Consider the following 11931-nt stretch of genomic DNA (forward strand, 5'->3'; position numbering starts at 1 on the left):
ACTCGGTGCCGCGCTATGAATGATCTGCTATTTTTCAATAGCTAAAGTGTAACGTAATGCTTGAAACACCAAGAGGGGTTCCGGCCCAAAATGGGTTAAGCTACACTTCATGCTTTTCCACCGGTGTTGAACCGGTCCGGTTCTCCCCCCCCCCCCCCCCCCCCTAATATTGAACCAGTTCAGAGTGTTTCCACTGAAAATGAATTCAAGTTTAAGTTTATTGGTCATTTAAAATAAACACACCTTATACAATGTATTCAGGGTATTTTTTGTTGACCAAAAGGGAGTGTTTGGCAGAAGCCTCAGCTTATAATGCCAGCCCTTTTAATATTCAACATAGCTATAAAAGGATGAAAAATACAAACAAAAAAACGAAAACAAGACAAAAACCAAACAAGCATAACAAAACAAAAACAAGACAAAAACAAAACATACAAACAAAAAAAACGAAAAAGGACAAAGAAAAATAAATAAATAATAATAGTAATTATAAAAGTATTATTATTATATAATAATAATTGGTTCAGAACCCTAAATTGAATTGGTTCGGAACTATGGAACCAACAAAATGTCCGCTGGTTCCGTGAAAGCACCAAGGTTCCAAGAATCGAGAACGGAACCAGTTCTACAGAACCAACGTTGTTTAGGTGGAAAAGGGGCAAAAGTGTAAAAGGCATTTACACTTTTTTTCTCTGGAGAATCTAAGTACATTTCCTAATGTTAAAATGTCAAAGACCGATAATAATATGAAGAAAACACAATGGTATAACAACTCAAATAAGTAGAATAAACCTTACCTTTACAAAACGGTAGTGTGTGGCTTGTGGAAATACCTCTTTTAACATGGAAGCCTATGGACCGCAAAAGAAATAACACCACTAGCTCCAAAAGGGGGCGGGGAAATGCTGTGAGATAGGCCTATAGAGGGTATGCGCATGCTTAAAGTGAATGGCACATCGAGTGGCAAATCGAGTGGCAAAGCAACAGGCAAAGTGAGTTTAACATGGTTTAATGTTGTTTAATGCAATTATCATGCCATTTTCTGTTTGGATGCATGGGCTGTCAAGGCCAGAAAGTAGTTTTTTGCCACTCAGTAGGCATTCCTGCATAACTTCCGGGTTTGATGATGATGTCATGCGCATACCCTCTATTACAAAGTTTGAGATTTGAGAACCACTGTACACTAAAATGGAACAAAACCTCCATTAGTATCATCAGAGTATAGACGGATGAAACCTCCATTAGTATCATCAGAGTATAGACGGATGAAACCTCCATTAGTATCATCAGAGTATAGACGGATGAAACCTCCATTAGTATCATCAGAGTATAGACGGATGAAACCTCCGTTAGTATCATCAGAGTATAGACAGATGAAACCTCCATTAGTATCATCAGAGTATAGACGGATGAAACCTCCATTAGTATCATCAGAGTATAGACGGATGAAACCTCCATTAGTATCATCAGAGTATAGACGGATGAAACCTCCATTAGTATCATCAGAGTATAGACGGATGAAACCTCCATTAGTATCATCAGAGTATAGACGGATGCAACCTCCATTAGTATCATCAGAGTATAGACGGATGCAAATGGAACAAAACCTCCATTAGTATCATCAGAGTATAGACTGATGCAAATGGAACAAAACCTCCATTAGTATCATCAGAGTATAGACGGATGCAAATGGAACAAAACCTCCATTAGTATCATCAGAGTATATACGGATGCAAATGGAACAAAACCTCCATTAGTATCATCAGAGTATAGACGGATGCAAATGGAACAAAACCTCCATTAGTATCATCAGAGTATAGACGGATGAAACCTCCATTAGTATCATCAGAGTATAGACGGATGAAACCTCCATTAGTATCATCAGAGTATAGACGGATGAAACCTCCATTAGTATCATCAGAGTATAGACGGATGAAACCTCCATTAGTATCATCAGAGTATAGACGGATGAAACCTCCATTAGTATCATCAGAGTATAGACGGATGAAACCTCCATTAGTATCATCAGAGTATAGACGGATGAAACCTCCATTAGTATCATCAGAGTATAGACGGATGAAACCTCCATTAGTATCATCAGAGTATAGACGGATGCAAATGGAACAAAACCTCCATTAGTATCATCAGAGTATAGACGGATGAAACCTCCATTAGTATCATCAGAGTATAGACGGATGGAACCTCCATTAGTATCATCAGAGTATAGACGGATGGAACCTCCATTAGTATCATCAGAGTATAGACGGATGAAACCTCCGTTAGTATCATCAGAGTATAGACGGATGAAACCTCCGTTAGTATCATCAGAGTATAGACGGATGAAACCTCCATTAGTATCATCAGAGTATAGACGGATGAAACCTCCATTAGTATCATCAGAGTATAGACAGATGAAACCTCCATTAGTATCATCAGAGTATAGACGGATGAAACCTCCATTAGTATCATCAGAGTATAGACGGATGCAAAACCTCCATTAGTATCATCAGAGTATAGACGGATGAAACCTCCATTAGTATCATCAGAGTATAGACGGATGAAACCTCCGTTAGTATCATCAGAGTATAGACGGATGAAACCTCCATTAGTATCATCAGAGTATAGACGGATGAAACCTCCATTAGTATCATCAGAGTATAGACGGATGAAACCTCCATTAGTATCATCAGAGTATAGACGGATGCAAATGGAACAAAACCTCCATTAGTATCATCAGAGTATAGACGGATGAAACCTCCATTAGTATCATCAGAGTATAGACGGATGGAACCTCCATTAGTATCATCAGAGTATAGACGGATGGAACCTCCATTAGTATCATCAGAGTATAGACGGATGAAACCTCCGTTAGTATCATCAGAGTATAGACGGATGAAACCTCCGTTAGTATCATCAGAGTATAGACGGATGAAACCTCCATTAGTATCATCAGAGTATAGACGGATGAAACCTCCATTAGTATCATCAGAGTATAGACAGATGAAACCTCCATTAGTATCATCAGAGTATTGACGGATGAAACCTCCATTAGTATCATCAGAGTATAGACGGATGCAAAACCTCCATTAGTATCATCAGAGTATAGACGGATGAAACCTCCATTAGTATCATCAGAGTATAGACGGATGAAACCTCCATTAGTATCATCAGAGTATAGACGGATGAAACCTCCATTAGTATCATCAGAGTATAGACGGATGAAACCTCCATTAGTATCATCAGAGTATAGACGGATGAAACTTCCATTAGTATCATCAGAGTATAGACGGATGAAACCTCCATTAGTATCATCAGAGTATAGGCGGATGAAACCTCCATTAGTATCATCAGAGTATAGACGGATGAAACCTCCATTAGTATCATCAGAGTATAGACGGATGCAAATGGAACAAAACCTCCATTAGTATCATCAGAGTATAGACGGATGCAAATGGAACAAAACCTCCATTAGTATCATCAGAGTATAGACGGATGCAAATGGAACAAAACCTCCATTAGTATCATCAGAGTATAGACGGATGCAAATGGAACAAAACCTCCATTAGTATCATCAGAGTATAGACGGATGCAATGTCCTGCAAACCTAATGGTTAATGCAGGTTGGAACTGGTTGCGTTGGTGTGGAGTTAACAGCCTTGTGGCGTGGCTCAAGTTTATGGAAATCCTTAGGCCTAAATGCAATTTCCATCATGCAATCTTAATGAGAGTGACTGACCGTAATAATGTCCATTAAGGAAGTGATTAAGTGAAGTCTTCCTTTCACATGACCATTAGTCGCCACCATTGAAACAGTAATTCTGCCCTGCCCTCTTCATTCTTCTACACAGGACTCAGAGCTGTGGGAACGCCTATACTGCATGGATCTGTAGTTATGATGTTTGTTAATTTCATGTTCCTGTTCGTCTACACAGGTAAGACCCATTCATGAATAACATAATCAATGCATGCATGCAGTGTTTATTTATCGGTTTTTATTTTAAGGATCCCCCAATATCGTATGTAGGCTATGTCACAACAGTCAGCTATAGTCCACACAAAAACATATTACAAAACTCTTAAAACAACTACGGCATTGAAATGTGTTAAATAATTCATATTACATGCATTGCATAAATATAAATAAAACGGGTAGAAATAATACAATAATGAACTTTTGCCAATAAGTTATTCCTTCAACTATATGGTCATCTGCATTCCACTATAACTAAATGATTCATTTATTTTATTAGACAAATGTCAAGTGGTGAAATTATTCCAAGACATTTTCTTTGCGTTTGTCTTTGGACTATAGGTACAACAATATGACCCTTAACAGCATATCTTGTTTTATTTTTGTGCTAAAAACAATTGGCCAGATTTGACCACTGTCTTAAAGCCATCTATCCAATCCATCTTTATTTATAAAGCATTTTAATATGACCCTTAACAGCATATCTTGTTTTATTTTTGTGCTAAAAACAGTGGCCAGATTTGCCCACTGTCTTAAAGCCATCTATCCAATCCAATCCATCTTTATTTATAAAGCATTTAAAAAAAAACCAGAGTTGACCAAAGTGCTATACATGTTGACCGGGGTCTGCTCTGTACTTGATCCGCTCTTTTTGACCCTCTTGTCTACACAGAATATCTTTGCAGAAAAATAGCCGATCTACAAGCTCACAATGCATATAGCGCTGTGATGCATTGTGAGCTTGTTGATCAGCTATTTAGCGCTCAAAGTACAAGCTATGCTATAGGTTTCAAGACAAGAGGCTAATTTGGTTATAAGCTCTTCATTTATTGATGTGTTTAATGTGTTTATTGGATCAGTAGCTGCAAAAACACTTAGTAGCCTTAGGTCACATTGTGGAATGAGCTCCCCTCCCATGTCAAACTGGCCCTTTTAAAACACTTAGTAGCCTTCACATTGTGGAATGAGCTCCCCTCCCATGTCAAACTGGCCCTTTTAAAACACTTAGTAGCCTTACCTTCACATTGTGGAATGAGCTCCCCTTAGTAGCCTTCACATTGTGGAATGAGCTCCCCTTAGTAGCCTTCACATTGTGGAATGAGCTCCCCTTAGTAGCCTTCACATTGTGGAATGAGCTCCCCTTAGTAGCCTTCACATTGTGGAATGAGCTCCCCTTAGTAGCCTTCACATTGTGGAATGAGCTCCCCTTAGTAGCCTTCACATTGTGGAATGAGCTCCCCTCCCATGTCAAACTGGCCCTTTTAAATCTCGCCTTAAGACCCATCTTTACACCTTGTCTTGAGAGTTTCTGCATGCGGTCTATGCTTATGTTTGTCTTCGTTATGATGTGTTCTGTTATACGTGTTCTTTCTTACCGTGTGATCTATTGCAAACCTTGAGTTGTGAAATGTGCTATATAAATAAAGTGGCACAATAACAAAAACGTGGATTGGATTGGTTTGGATAAACTGTGACATACTGTAGCTCACAGTCACTAGTACAGTAGACTGTGTAGCTCACATCTAGTACTCATTCCAACGTTGTTCATATTCAGAGTGTTCATGTATCAAGATTAAATCAATGCAGATATCCATACTAATCTAAATGTCCCTGGTGGCAGGCTCAGCAGATGCATTGACTGCAGCACCCATGATGCCATCCCAGACCCCAGCCAATGACGTGAAGCCATCCCAGACCCCAGCCAATGACGTGAAGACATCCCAGACCCCAGCCAATGACGTGATGCCCTCCCAGACCCCAGCCAATGACGTGAAGCCATCCCAGACCCCAGCCAATGACGTGAAGACATCCCAGACCCCAGCCAATGACGTGATGCCCTCTCAGACCCCAGCCAATGACGTGAAGCCATCCCAGACCCCAGCCAATGACGTGAAGCCATCCCAGACCCCAGCCAATTACGTGATGCCCTCCCAGACCCCAGCCAATGACCTGATGCCATCTCAGACCCCAGCCAATGACCTGATGCCATCCCAGAACCCTGCAGCCAATGACGTGATGCCCTCCCAGAACCCAGCCAATGACGTGAAGCCATCCCAGAACCCAGCCAATGACGTGATGCCCTCCCAGAACCCAGCCAATGACGTGATGCCCTCCCAGAACCCAGCCAATGACATGATGCCATCCCAGACGCCACCCAATGGCACGATGCCAACAGAAGGTTGTCGTGATATCATGTGATCATCTTCCTGACTTAACACACTCCATTACCATTGTTGTCTTTGTCATTTTGTGGATTGTGGATTTAATGAATCATGTTTATCCGCGTATCCCTCTCTTGTCTGAGCAGTGTGAGCACTGAGCCAGGTTCATGACCCTCAGTTGCGTTATTCATTTGGACAATTTATTGGAATGTGTTTTGGGGTTGTGGTGTTGTGTTGTGTTGTGTTGTGTTGTGTTGTGTTGTGTTGTGTTGTAACTTGTGGGACTACATGTGTAATGTTTTTGACCAGTCCCTCTCCCCGTTCTGGAGGGGACTACCCTGGAAGCTGGCTCCCTGGAGGGGGCTACCCTGGAAGCTGGCTCCTTGGAGGGGACTACCCTGGAAGCTGGCTCCCTGGAGGGGGAAGCCCTGGAGGCTGGCTCCCTGGAGGGGGCGTCCCTGGAGGCTGGCTCCCTCGAGGGGGCTACCCTGGAATCTCGCTCCCTCGAGGGGGCTACCCTGGATTCTGTCTCCCTGGAAAAGGCGACTACCCTGGATTCTGGCTCCCTGGAAAAGGCGGCTACCCTAGAATCTGGCTCCCTCAGGGGAGCTACCCTGAAAGCTGGCTCCCTCAGGGGGGCTACCCTGAAATCTGGCTCCCTCAGGTGGGCTACCCTCGAAGCTGGCTCCCTGGAGGGGGCTACCCTGGAAGCTGGCTCCCTGGAGGGGGCTACCCTGGAAGCTGGCTCCCTGGAGGGGGCTACCCTGGAAGCTGGCTCCCTGGAGGGGGCTAGTAGGGCTACGCCGGTGGACTGGGGAGGAGGTGGTGAAGGTACGTGGAGCCAGCGGCTTGTAATCAGACTATTTCGGGGCTTTATATTAAAATATTACATAATTATATCGAGGCTGCCGGGATTGTTTAATTACCTTTGGAGCATAACGCCGAAGTATTTCCGCCTTTGATCCATGAAAATCCCCCTGAAAATAGTCCCATGGCTCGTTGTCGAACCGAAAAATAATCCACCGTCGTGATGCGGAAGAATAACAAGCAGTAAAAGGGCTCATGGGGCCCAGTGAAAACTACCGTTCACTTGCATTGATTGAACTCATTTTCCCAGAAGCCCTTGCAGCCCAGAGCACGGGTCGATTTCCGGTTACGTCATCATAACGTGTCGGCCTCGTCACCAGGTCCGTGACAAATCCGCTATTTCTTTTAAATGATGAATGAAAAACGGCGAATTAAACACATAAAACAAATAGTGGGTTTAGTGTATTAGGCAGGGGAAGAACATGGATTATAATGCGGGTTTAGCAGGTTATTCCTATACTATATAGGATAATTTGAGCATAAATACTTTTTATTAGCACATGCATTCCATATATTCCATAGGGCTGGACCACACTTCATCAACTTGCAACAGGAACAGCCTGAGTGAATGTTTCTCTATTTATGAGAGAAATACAATATCTAAAGGTGTTTTTATTTTTTTATTTTAGTTATAGAGAGAAAGTATAATGTTTTAAGGCATAGGCCTACTTGTCTTATTAGCCATGCAGGGTTCATGCACTAGGCCTACTATAAAAACATACTCAACTGCTCCACCTGCTGGTTGATTTCGGAACTAATTTTCCAATATTCGCAAAGGAAAAAGAACAGCTAAATGAAAAGGGACGAGACGAATGGCACCCAGCTGTAGTCGATGTGTTGGTCTAAGTATGTGAGACACTGACCTACCAGTAGGTGTTTAGCAGGTTATGTGGTCAATGTGTTGGTCTAAGTATGTGAGACACTGACCTACCAGTAGGTGAGACACTGACCTACCAGTAGGTGTTTAGCATGGTTATGTAGTCAATGTGTTGGTCTAAGTAGGTGAGACACTGACCTACCAGTAGGTGTTTAGCAGGTTATGTGGTCAATGTGTTGGTCTAAGTATGTGAGACACTGACCTACCAGTAGGTGAGACACTGACCTACCAGTAGGTGTTTAGCATGGTTATGTAGTCAATGTGTTGGTCTAAGTAGGTGAGACACTGACCTACCAGTAGGTGTTTCGTCGTTATTCTGTCGTCTGGACGGATAGTGATAGAGATGAGGCCGGGGAAATTAAGCACGCAGGCGGACCCGGTTGAAAAAAAAAATACACAAAACTTAAAAAGACAGTGAACGGGAGGCCGACAGACCAACCGCGCGCGGGGCCCACCGATGGTCGGGAATCGCACGTTTAGCACCGTTCCATTTTTCTCACTTGTACTGTAACATATTACATAATGTGTGTGTGTGTGTGTGTGTGTGTGTGTGTGTGTGTGTGTGTGTGTGTGTGTGTGTGTGTGTGTGTGTGCGTGTGCGTGCGTGCGCGCGCGTGCGTGCGTGCTAGGGTTAACGTACATGATGGCTGCAGAGGACAGGATGCTGGCTCCAGAGAGGATACCCCTCGTGAGGTCACCCAAGGTGACGCTGCATCGTCAGACTGGATCATTCCACGGTATAGGTGAGCACAATGAGGACAGAAATTCACCTGAGAAATGTGTCTATAGCGCTGTCATCCAAAGCGCTTTACATGGATTGTGCATTACATTCATCCATTCACACACACACACACACACTCATAGTTCATACACCTTTACATAGAGCAGGGGTTCTCAACCCGTGGGTCGCGACCCCTCGGGGGGGTCGCCAAATTATTTTTGGGGGTCCCCAAATTATTTTTTTTGGCAACTGAATGGCTGGAAAATGAAAATGAAGAGTTTACATTTAGTACACCTTCCCTAATGATTGCGAACGCAGTGAGCATTTACTATGAGACCCAGCAGATCATGTCTGTGTGTCTGTGTGTGTGTGTCACGCTGTAACACCACCCGCCCGCCACCAGAGGGCGCAGCTGTATCACACAAAAACACACACATGCACGCACACACACACACACACACACACACACACACACACACACACACACACACACACAACTTAACTTAAAAAAAAACTAAACTTAAAAAGAAAAACTTAAAAAGAAAAACTTTAAAAAAAACTTAACTTAAAAAAACTTAATTTAAAAAAAAAACTTAAAAAAACTTAACTTAAAAAAACAAAATTAAAAAAACTTAACTTAAAAAAAAACTTAAAAAACTTAACTTAAAAAATAAACTTAAAAAAACTTAACTTAAAAAAATAAACTTAAAAAAAACCTAGTAGTTATTGCAATTTACGAGCTACGTTCGCTTCCCGCGTTCGCGCGTCTTACTTGTTATATCTGGTTTCAGTATTTATTTATTGTCTCTATTATTAAGGTTATTGTAGCAGTCAATTTATATTGGGGGAGGGAGGGGGCGGGGCGGGGGTCCCGAGACATTGCCAAAGCATTTCTGGGGGTCCCCGGCCAAAAACGTTGAGAACCCCTGACATAGAGTGTGCATTACCTTCACCCATTCACACACACATTCGGGGCTCCGTGGGACACAACAGATCTCTGTAGCTGACACGGAATGGCCGACTTTTACTCTCCGGTTGAAACGGAAGTGAACGACCACTGGCCTTCTCTGCTGCTCGCTCTGATTGGTCACTGGCACTTTCTGACCTACCGCCCCCTACAGTACCGGAGTTTAAGGAGTTGACACTTGCTCTCATTATATTCACTCTGTTTCAGATCAATCGTTGGATACTGTGTACAGTTACCTTGACATTATATTCACTCTGTTTCAGATCCATCGTTGGATACTGTGTGCAGTTACCTTGACATTATATTCACTCTGTTTCAGTTCCATCGTTGGATACTGTGTGTAGTTACCTTGACATTATATTCACTCTGTTTCAGTTCCATCGTTGGATACTGTGTGCAGTTACCTCGACATTATATTCACTCTGTTTCAGATCAATCGTTGGATACTGTGTGCAGTTACCGTGACATTATATTCACTCTGTTTCAGATCAATCGTTGGATACTGTGTGCAGTTACCTTGACATTATATTCACTCTGTTTCAGATCCATCGTTGGATACTGTGTGTAGTTACCTCGACATTATATTCACTCTGTTTCAGATCCATCGTTGGATACTGTGTGCAGTTACCTTGACATTATATTCACTCTGTTTCAGATCCATCGTTGGATACTAGTTGTGTGCAGTTACCTCGACATTATATTCACTCTGTTTCAGATCCATCGTTGGATACTGTGTACAGTTACCTCGACATTATATTCACTCTGTTTCAGATCCATCGTTGGATACTGTGTGCAGTTACCGTGACATTATATTCACTCTGTTTCAGATCCATCGTTGGATACTGTGTGCAGTTACCTTGACATTATATTCCCTCTGTTTCAGATCCATCGTTGGATACTGTGTGTAGTTACCTCGACATTATATTCACTCTGTTTCAGATCCATCGTTGGATACTGTGTGCAGTTACCTTGACATTATATTCACTCTGTTTCAGATCCATCGTTGGATACTGTGTGCAGTTACCTTGACATTATATTCACTCTGTTTCAGATCCATCGTTGGATACTGTGTGCAGTTACCTTGACATTATATTCACTCTGTTTCAGATCCATCGTTGGATACTGTGTACAGTTACCTTGACATTATATTCACTCTGTTTCAGATCCATCGTTGGATACTGTGTACAGTTACCTTGACATTATATTCACTCTGTTTCAGATCCATCGTTGGATACTGTGTGTAGTTACCTTGACATTATATTCACTCTGTTTCAGATCCATCGTTGGATACTGTGTACAGTTACCTTGACATTATATTCACTCTGTTTCAGATCCATCGTTGGATACTGTGTACAGTTACCTTGACATTATATTCACTCTGTTTCAGATCCATCGTTGGATACTGTGTACAGTTACCTCAACATTATATTCACTCTGTTTCAGATCCATCGTTGGATACTGTGTACAGTTACCTTGACATTATATTCACTCTGTTTCAGATCCATCGTTGGATACTGTGTACAGTTACCGTGACATTATATTCACTCTGTTTCAGTTCCATCGTTGGATACTGTGTGCAGTTACCTCGACATTATATTCACTCTGTTTCAGATCAATCGTTGGATACTGTGTGCAGTTACCGTGACATTATATTCACTCTGTTTCAGATCAATCGTTGGATACTGTGTGCAGTTACCTTGACATTATATTCACTCTGTTTCAGATCCATCGTTGGATACTGTGTGTAGTTACCTCGACATTATATTCACTCTGTTTCAGATCCATCGTTGGATACTGTGTGCAGTTACCTTGACATTATATTCACTCTGTTTCAGATCCATCGTTGGATACTAGTTGTGTGCAGTTACCTCGACATTATATTCACTCTGTTTCAGATCCATCGTTGGATACTGTGTACAGTTACCTCGACATTATATTCACTCTGTTTCAGATCCATCGTTGGATACTGTGTGCAGTTACCGTGACATTATATTCACTCTGTTTCAGATCCATCGTTGGATACTGTGTGCAGTTACCTTGACATTATATTCCCTCTGTTTCAGATCCATCGTTGGATACTGTGTGTAGTTACCTCGACATTATATTCACTCTGTTTCAGATCCATCGTTGGATACTGTGTGCAGTTACCTTGACATTATATTCACTCTGTTTCAGATCCATCGTTGGATACTGTGTGCAGTTACCTTGACATTATATTCACTCTGTTTCAGATCCATCGTTGGATACTGTGTGCAGTTACCTTGACATTATATTCACTCTGTTTCAGATCCATCGTTGGATACTGTGTACAGTTACCTTGACATTATATTCACTCTGTTTCAGATCCATCGTTGGATACTGTGTACA

Source organism: Electrona antarctica, assembly GCF_951216825.1.
Source record: "Electrona antarctica genome assembly, chromosome: 22".
NCBI classification, from domain to species: Eukaryota; Metazoa; Chordata; class Actinopteri; order Myctophiformes; family Myctophidae; genus Electrona; species Electrona antarctica.